Raw genomic sequence first — 8,084 nt, forward strand, 5'->3', positions numbered from 1 at the left:
GGCTTGAACTCAGGCCCTTGCGCTTGCCAGGGAAGCACTTATTCTACTGAGCCATCTCCCTGGCCCCTCCTTGTTATTTTTAAGAGATCTTTCCTTTTGTAGTCACTAACTGAAATGCTGTCTTCAAAATCTAAAAGTCTTGTCTTCAGTTTCATTCAAGCAGTTTTGCAGCTTTGAGTGGAATTCCTAACTTCCTGGATATCTGTTTGAATGTTTCATGCATTCTAATTCTTTCCTGTATTGTCCATTCAGTATTGCCATTATTTTTCTATTCTCTATTTTTTCATTTATGTCTTCTTTGGATGTGCTGATCAATTATTTCATGATCATTGTCATTTCTTTTTTACTTTTTATTTTACTTTTTTGATTTATCATATTTATTAAGATAATTATAGTTTATAAAAATATTATATTGATATACACAAAAATCTCCTGATAATGATAATTAAAACAACTAATCCTAACCCTCCCATGTCTGTGTCAATAATCAATCTAAATTGGTTTGATCTTAAAGTGCTTGAAGGACCAAGCACTTCAGGTCCTGGACAAGATAATAATAAAATACTCTTAAGCCTTCTGGGTCCTTGGATTGATTGACATCAATAAGAGAACCAAGTTTAGATGTTATGAAAGAAATGTGTTCATCTCCAATGACAATTTCAAGCTCTTGCCGGCCTACTCTGTCAAGAGGAGGCCACAAGGCTTCATCCTCTTTGGTAATTTCATTGTCATCAATTATTCTTTTCAGTTCCTGCATCACACTTTTATGCACATAGGCCTCTTTTCTGATCATAACATCATTTTTGTAATTGCTGTTATTGGTGTATCTCCATTTCCCATCAGGTCGGAACTCGACGTACAGGAACTCGTAACTGAACTTGCCTTTGTGACCCACGTAGTAATGCAGATAAAAGTCACTCTCCACAGCTTGCATAGCACATCCAAGACAACTTTAGGACTGAAAAGCTCTCTCTCTCTCTCTCTCTCTCTCTCTCTCTCTCTCTCTCTCTCTCTCTCAATTCTGAGGTGTGTAACTTCCAAGTTTTTCTATGAACTTGTCTCCTAGACTTGTTCTGAATGGGCTGGAGGTCTGAGGTTGGTTTTTGCTCCTTTATTTTGACATTTTTGAACTTCTAATGTTCACCCAGGTTCAGAAGAGATGGTAAGAGGGTGGGGCATGGGTCAGCAAGGCTTATACAACAATAGTGGGGGACAAGCTTGCCAAAGCTCCTGCTGTCTGGGATTCAGCGAATCTCCTGTAATAGTCCCATCCCCCAATCTTTAAGAGGAGTTTTTGCTAAGTTACTGAGGCTGGCCTCAAACTTGTGATTCTCCTGCCTCAGCCTCCCAAATGTTGGGGTTACAGGTGTGTGCCACAGAAGCCAGATCATTTAGGACTTACAGTTCATGATCTTATTCCTTATGGGCATTTTTGAATGGAACATTGGCAGGATCTGGTTGGTGTCTTAAAAGGCCCACTCTGGCTATCATGTGGAGGCAGTACTGAACCAGAGAGAACTACTGGAAGTCATTACTGTAGTTAAGGTGGCATGGGTCAGGCAGGGGTGGTGTTACTGGAAGTTGTGAGAGGTGGTAGAAAAAAGGGGATGTTTTGAATATAGAGCCAACATTGCCTAGTGTATTATATGGGAAATGTGGGTGCTGGTTGAACTGGGGGTCTACCACCCATTCAGGGCTGTAGCAAGGCCAGCCCTGAGAACATGGAGCTCTAGAGGTGAGCTATGTAGAGAAGTTGTTGGGACTAGAGCATGGCTAGTCCAGCAGGTGTCTGGCCTTTGTGGTCCTCCCTGTTAACGACAGCACAGAGAGCTCTGAGAATGTTTCACTTTCATTGTTCTCAGCAAAACACTGTGACCTTGTGCTTTTGACTCTTTAATGCATGTCTCAGTTTTGTACCATGTACAAATAAAGAGGCAGACCACGCGGGGTTGTCGCTGCTTCTCCATCAGAGAGGTCAGGTCCCAACTTTCCTTTTAGTATGCTTCTAGCTTTTTCTTAACCTCCTATCACCACTTGTCAGGACCCCACTGGCTTCACAGGTCATGGCTGGGAGAAGTGAAGGAAAAAGAGGAATTGGGCTCTGGAGATAGCTGTGCATTCTAAGCTCCTGCCTGACAAGCACAAGGACCCAGGTTTGATACCCGGTGCTGCATGCCATGGAACCCCAGGCAAATCATGCAGGCCACCAAAACGGGGTGTAGTGGCACATACCTGTGATTCCAGCACTGGGGAGGCTGAGACAAGAGGATCACTACTAGTCTGAGCTGTGTAGTGAGACCCTGTACCAAATAAATAAATAAATAAATAAATAAATAAATAAATAAATAAATGATTTTTCTTTAAAAAGAGGAATCAAGATTATTTCTGAATTGCAAAAATTTTCTCTGTTTCCCCTGTATTACCATGTCTTTCTCCTTATTCTTTCATTTAGTTGTGGGTACTACAGTCAGACAGAAAGGTGAGGACACTTTGTACTCTCACTTGCAGTATGAGCAGCAGTGGGTTGCTGCAGTGTGACATATCTCTCTGTTCTGATTTGAATGTGTCCCCCAGAAGTTGATGAGTTGGGCTCTTAGTCCTCAAATTCATGCTGATGGTATTCAGAGTGGGACTTTGGGAAAGAACACCAGTACGATGAGTGCATGAAGGTGAGGCTCCTCGAAGGGATTAGAGGCTTTCTGAGAAGAGAGACCTAAGTTCACAGACCCCTTGCTTTTCTCACACTACACTCTCTCCTGGGTTATGATACAGTAAGAGGCCTTACCAGATGTCATCCTTCTCAGTCTCCAGAACTGTGAGCTGGATAGGATTTTGTTATTAAAAATTACCCTCTATGTAGTGTTCTGTGATAGCGACAGAAAATGGGCTCTCTGAAGTTCAGTGGCTTACAACATTTACACTTGCTCAAGGGCGTGGTTGTGGGCAGCTGTGCCGACCAGAGTCAGCAGTCACTTGATCACTGGCTTACTGCTGATTGTTCTAGGACAGCTTCACTTACAGATGTCAGGTCAGCTGGCTCTTGGCTGGGGGACCCGGCAACTGAGCCATTGTCACCAGCTGTCCAGGAAGCTGTTCTCGTGTTGTTCTTAAGGTGGCTGGGCAGGTACTGAGACAAGGAAGTGAAGCTCTTTGAGACCTGGGCTCAGGACTGTTTCCCTTCACTTGGCCACACCTGGCAGAGCACATCCCAAAGCCAGCCTTAAGTTTTCTGCTTTGACTCATGTGTTGTATAGAGGTGTGGGGTTTGATGTTCATATACTTGGAGATTTTTCAGTTATCACTTTGTCACTGTTTTCTAGTTAGATTCCACTGTGGTCTGAAGGCATTTGTATTTTTGTTTGTTTATTTTGTTTATTGAGGGTCTCACTATGTAGCCAGGGCTGGCCTTAGACTCACAGTGATCTTGCTGCCTCAGCCTTCTGAGTGCTGACTTTAGGGGTGTGTGCCACCACGCCTGGTTATCAGAGACCAGGCTATGCTGCCTGTCCCATCCCAGGTTCAGCCCACTCCTCTGAGCTTTCCCCGCCCAAGTGCCAGGTGCAGGGACCTCAGCTACTATTTTGTTCCCCTGACATGAGGGTAAATGAAGATGAAACAACACCACACAGTTAGTTTAGGATCTGGACAGCCAGGGAGTGCTTGTCTCTAAGGCAGAGGAGCTCCATATCTCTGACTGGTCTTTCTTTTATTCACTCAGACATGCATATAAGCAGTCAAAGTAATTCAAGAGTAATCTACTTCATATTAGCTATTAGTACATGCTCAGGTAAACAACTTAATCTCGGGTGGACATGCAACATTCTGTCATCCCTGAACGATGCCTCTCTCCTTTTGCTCACAGGGAGGCCAGTTAGATCTCAGTCCTCCTTTCTGGTCTCCCACACCTGGTGATACCTGGTCTAATGCTTACATTCGTTGAGGTGAATTTTATGGATGAGCATGTATGTCTTGGGGTGTGTATATGCCTGTTAATTGGGCACTTACCTAGGAATTTCAGAGTGACAAAGTATGTGTAAGTTCAGCTCTGATAGATATCAGCAGGCAGCTTTCCAAAATAGCTGTGGTGGTTAGGATAGATATATAGTTGCATTCTCTTAATGAATAGAATGATTTGTTCTAATGGTGTTTGTAAATAAGATCTCAAGTCCGCATCTTGTACAGCAATTAACCACAAGAAGAATATATGCAGTATGTTATTTCTTGAAACTGTACTTCCGATTTGATTTGAAACTGTCTCATTGCTATCTGTTTATCAATAAAATTTTGAAAAAAATATTAAAAAAATAATAAAAATAAAAATTAAAAAAAAAGCTGTCGTAATTATGCCCCCACCAGTAGTGCCCTAGAGTTCCTTTTTCCATAGCTTTGCTTTTGCTTGGTGTTGTTGGTTTTGAAATTGGTAGCCATTTCAGTGTATGTGCATTAGTATATTCTGTTCCTTTGCATTTCTCTGATGGCTGAAATAGTTAAGCAATTTTTCATGTACTTATTGTTATTTGGATTCTTTCTTTGAGAAGTGTTATATTTATTGGATTGCTTGTTTTTCTTATTGTATTGTAGAAATTGCTGGTATTTGAGATATGTATGAAATATCAAGAAATATATATATATATATATATATTCACAGTACTTGAGATATAGTACTGGGAATTGAACCCAATGCTTTTGCACTAAGTTACATTTCCAATCCTTTTTAAGTTTTTTGAGACAAGGTCTCACTAAGTCACTAAGGCAGAGGAGCTCCATAACTGATTAAAGGTTCCCAGCCTCGGCTCACTTGCTCATGAAAGGCTCAAAATTTTCCCAGTTAACTCTGTGCTTCAGTCCTAGCAGAGCTGAGAAGCTGGCTGCTGTGATTTAAGAAGATGGGCCCTGAGCCAGGGGTGGTACTTCATGCGAGCAATCCCAGTATTCAGAGAGGCCGAGGCAGGAGAATCTAAAGACAGGATTTAAAAGCCTGGAGGATTTAAAGCTAACAGGTCAGTCTGTTAGCCAGACCCCCGTCTCCAAAAAAAAAAAAAAAAAAGGCCTCAGAAGCCTTTTTCTTCGAAGGACTTTCCGGAAGAACTTTCCATGAACTTTTCAGAACTGTGTCTGCAGGCAAGGCTTCCCGGGACTCACCGGTGACGGGAACCGAGATTCCCGGAGACCCGGGTCCCCTACGATTTTAAGCAGGGCACCGGTGAAAACCTGGATCCAGGATTTTGCAGCCTGACCGGGCCTTCCGTTCCGCAGCGCGCTTTCCCGGTCTTGCCCCGAGCCTGGGCGCACCCGAGGCGAAGCCGCCGGCTGCAGTGTGCGGCGCGGCGAGCCGGGAGTCCGGGTCTTAGGTCCTGGGATGGCCGGCGGGGCCGAATCTGCACCACGGACCCGAGCGACACTTTTCTGCCGCCCGCGGCCGGGACGCGCCTGCTGCCTCCGCGACCGGGACCCTGCGTGTGCCAGAAGGAAGTGAGTGTTGAGTGGTGCGCAGAGAGGAACGCACGGAACCCCGGGCCAGCCGTCGCTCGGAGCCGCGGGTTCAGGGTGTGGCTGCGGGGCGGGGCAGGTGGGGGCTGCCGGGGGAGCGGCGCGGCCGGGATTCGGGGTTCGCCCTCCCGCTGCGCCGCCGCCGGCCGCTCTCGCCTCTCTTCCCGGCCTTGCGCTCCGGCCGGAGCCCGCCCTCCTTCGGTGCCTGGAGTCGCTTCCGCCCGCTTGGGTCTTCCCCGAAGGAGGACAACTTATTGCTGGAATTGCATGCTGAACCAGTAAAGTGACGAATTCCCACTTGTGCGGAACAGCGTGTGTTTAGCAGACGTGGCGCCTTGGAAGACCCCAGCAGCAGGTGCTGGTTACCACGGGCAAGCCCTAATTTAGGTGTTTTTCTATCCAGTTAGCGACCACAGACTAGGACTCGTTCGTGTAAGATAGAGAGCATTGCTGTGATGTTTAAGACATTTTCTTGGGATCTTTTTAATGATTCTTTAATATCTAGTAAACGCCTGTTTTTCTCAACATTGCAACCAACAGTTTCCTCCTACTTATTGCCTATCGACCCTGACTCAGTTGCCTAGAACAGTTTGTCCTGTGACTTGGGTTGCTAATTTAATTGTGGAAGCTGTGCACCTGTGGTTGAATAGTGTTTACTTTGTCTTAAGGACCATAAAGCATCCTTTCTTAACCTTAAATGAGGACCCCTCTCCCCTTCCCAAAAACTCAGGACCAATCTTGGCCTTTCTAGTGGTGTCCCAACAAGGCAGGGCTTTGATTCTCTCTGGTCCACCAAGATCGCAAGTGGAGGCCTTTCAGGCGAGGCCAGGCTATTTGGGTTGAGTAAGTAGTCAGGATAATTGCACACTGAAGTTTCCAAGCCAGCATGTAAACCAGACTCGGAACTTTCTTCTTCTGCCTCTAAACCAGAGGGTGGCGTCAGGTGATCAAGTCCCTTACACTTTTGAGATTGCTGCACCAACTTCACTTGCTGGCTTCCTGCTAGATGGCAGTGTGTAACGGGGAATTAAACATGACCTCCACTGTTCTTGCCTTATTGCCAATCATGTTTTATTTTTCAGTGCGAAAGAAAACAGTTTCAAACTTTATGTTATAAACACTTTTGAAATATTCAAATTAGAGGAGAGGCGGAGAGATAGCTCCTGGCAAGCCTGCCTGGCAAGTGCAAGGACCAGGGTTTTATGCCCAGTACCACATGTTGTGCCGGCCCCACAGGGAGCCGGCCACCAAAACCCAGCGTGGTGGCACACACCTGTCATCCCAGCGCTGGGGAGGCTGAAACAGGAGGATCACTGGAGTCCAAGCTAAGTAGTGAAACACTGTACCAAGCATATAAAATTAAAAAAAAAAAAAAAGGGGGGAGGCAATGGGGAGATGGCTCAGTAGAATAAGTGCTTGCCTGGCACACGAAAGGGCCTGAGTTCAATCCCTGGTTTAAAAAAAAAAAAAAAAAAGTTAGGAAAAAAGTTTGAACAGTGATATCGTTTATGTAAATATTGCTCAGTCCACAGACAATTCCAAGCTATTCTTAATTTTAAAAATAATATTTAGTGTGTAGAGAGTTACTTTCAGCAAGAAATGCACTATCTTACTCTATTATCAACATTCACTAATAAGTATTTATTACAGTGATCCTGAATAAGTGTTTTTGGAAATTAGAAAAGAAAATTAAGTTTGTTTATACGTTTTTTAGATTTTCTTACTGGAGAATAAAATTTCAGATTTCAAAAGGCAGTGTGAATTACCAAAAGCAAAATGGGCTGGACTTGCTGCTGAGCAGTGGAGCACTGCCTAGCATTCCTGAGATCCTGGTTTTGATCCCTAGCACCTCCTCCCACCCCACATGCAAAATAATTCTAAACTTGTATTCTAATACATTTTATTTCCACAAGTCTTTGTTTGTATTAGCTTTTTGCATCAACTTTTCTGTCATCAGGACAAAATTGTTGATACCCAAACTTAAAGGTTTAACTTGACCCATGGTTTAGAGGTCACAGTGGGTTTTTCCTAAAGCAGAAATACATGGCCGAAAGGGTATGTTGGAGCAAAGGTGAGCCCCAGTGAGAGACAGGCCTTCCAAAAGCACATGCTGGTGACCACCTGCTGACCTGCTCCTAACAGCACACCCCCGCTGTGAGCATCCGGGGATTAGTCCACCAATAGATATAGTGCTCCATGGTCCAGTCACTTATCTTATTCTAGTAAGGTTGCTAATTAAGATCAAATTATTGCGATTGTTGTGTCTTTACTAGGTTAATCTTCTGTGAAGAGCTTTGTGCTCCTGGACACAATTCATTGGCTTAAAGAGCTCACTTTAGGGAAGAAATCTTAGAACATCACGTGTGCAGTGTTAACTATATTGCATGTTGTTTAACCAGTTTCTCATTCATGATTATTTATTTATTTATTTTTTTCAGTTTTACAGGAAATTCTTTTTTTTTCTTTCTTTTTTTTGCTTTTATTTTTATTTTTATTTTGTTTATTTTTTTCAAAGTTTTATTGATAAACAGATAGCAATGAGACAGTTTCAAATCAAATCGAAAGTACAGTTTCAACAAATAATACACTGCATA

The 8,084-nt window shown here is 43.9% G+C and overlaps 1 protein-coding gene and 1 pseudogene across 8 annotated transcripts in view; one reads left to right on the forward strand and one right to left on the reverse strand.

The window, feature by feature from the left end:
- The window catches only part of Fut10 (fucosyltransferase 10), a 143,480-nt gene that overhangs the window by 37,501 nt on the left and 97,895 nt on the right, over nucleotides 1-8,084 (forward strand). For 6 of the 8 annotated variants that reach the window (XR_002822359.1, XR_002822358.1, XM_004637270.2 and 3 more), the window contains exon 1: nucleotides 4,790-5,472. The exons of the other annotated variants lie outside the window; for them this stretch is intronic. The gene's annotated coding sequence lies outside the window, so the exon portion shown is untranslated. Of the gene's footprint in view, nucleotides 1-4,789; nucleotides 5,473-8,084 lie in introns of those variants that run through there. 8 annotated transcript variants of the gene reach the window in all.
- Nucleotides 509-934, reverse strand: LOC101582219 (annotated as a pseudogene).

This window comes from Octodon degus, unplaced genomic scaffold (genome assembly GCF_000260255.1).
Source record: "Octodon degus isolate 3935 unplaced genomic scaffold, OctDeg1.0 scaffold00088, whole genome shotgun sequence".
NCBI classification, from domain to species: Eukaryota; Metazoa; Chordata; class Mammalia; order Rodentia; family Octodontidae; genus Octodon; species Octodon degus.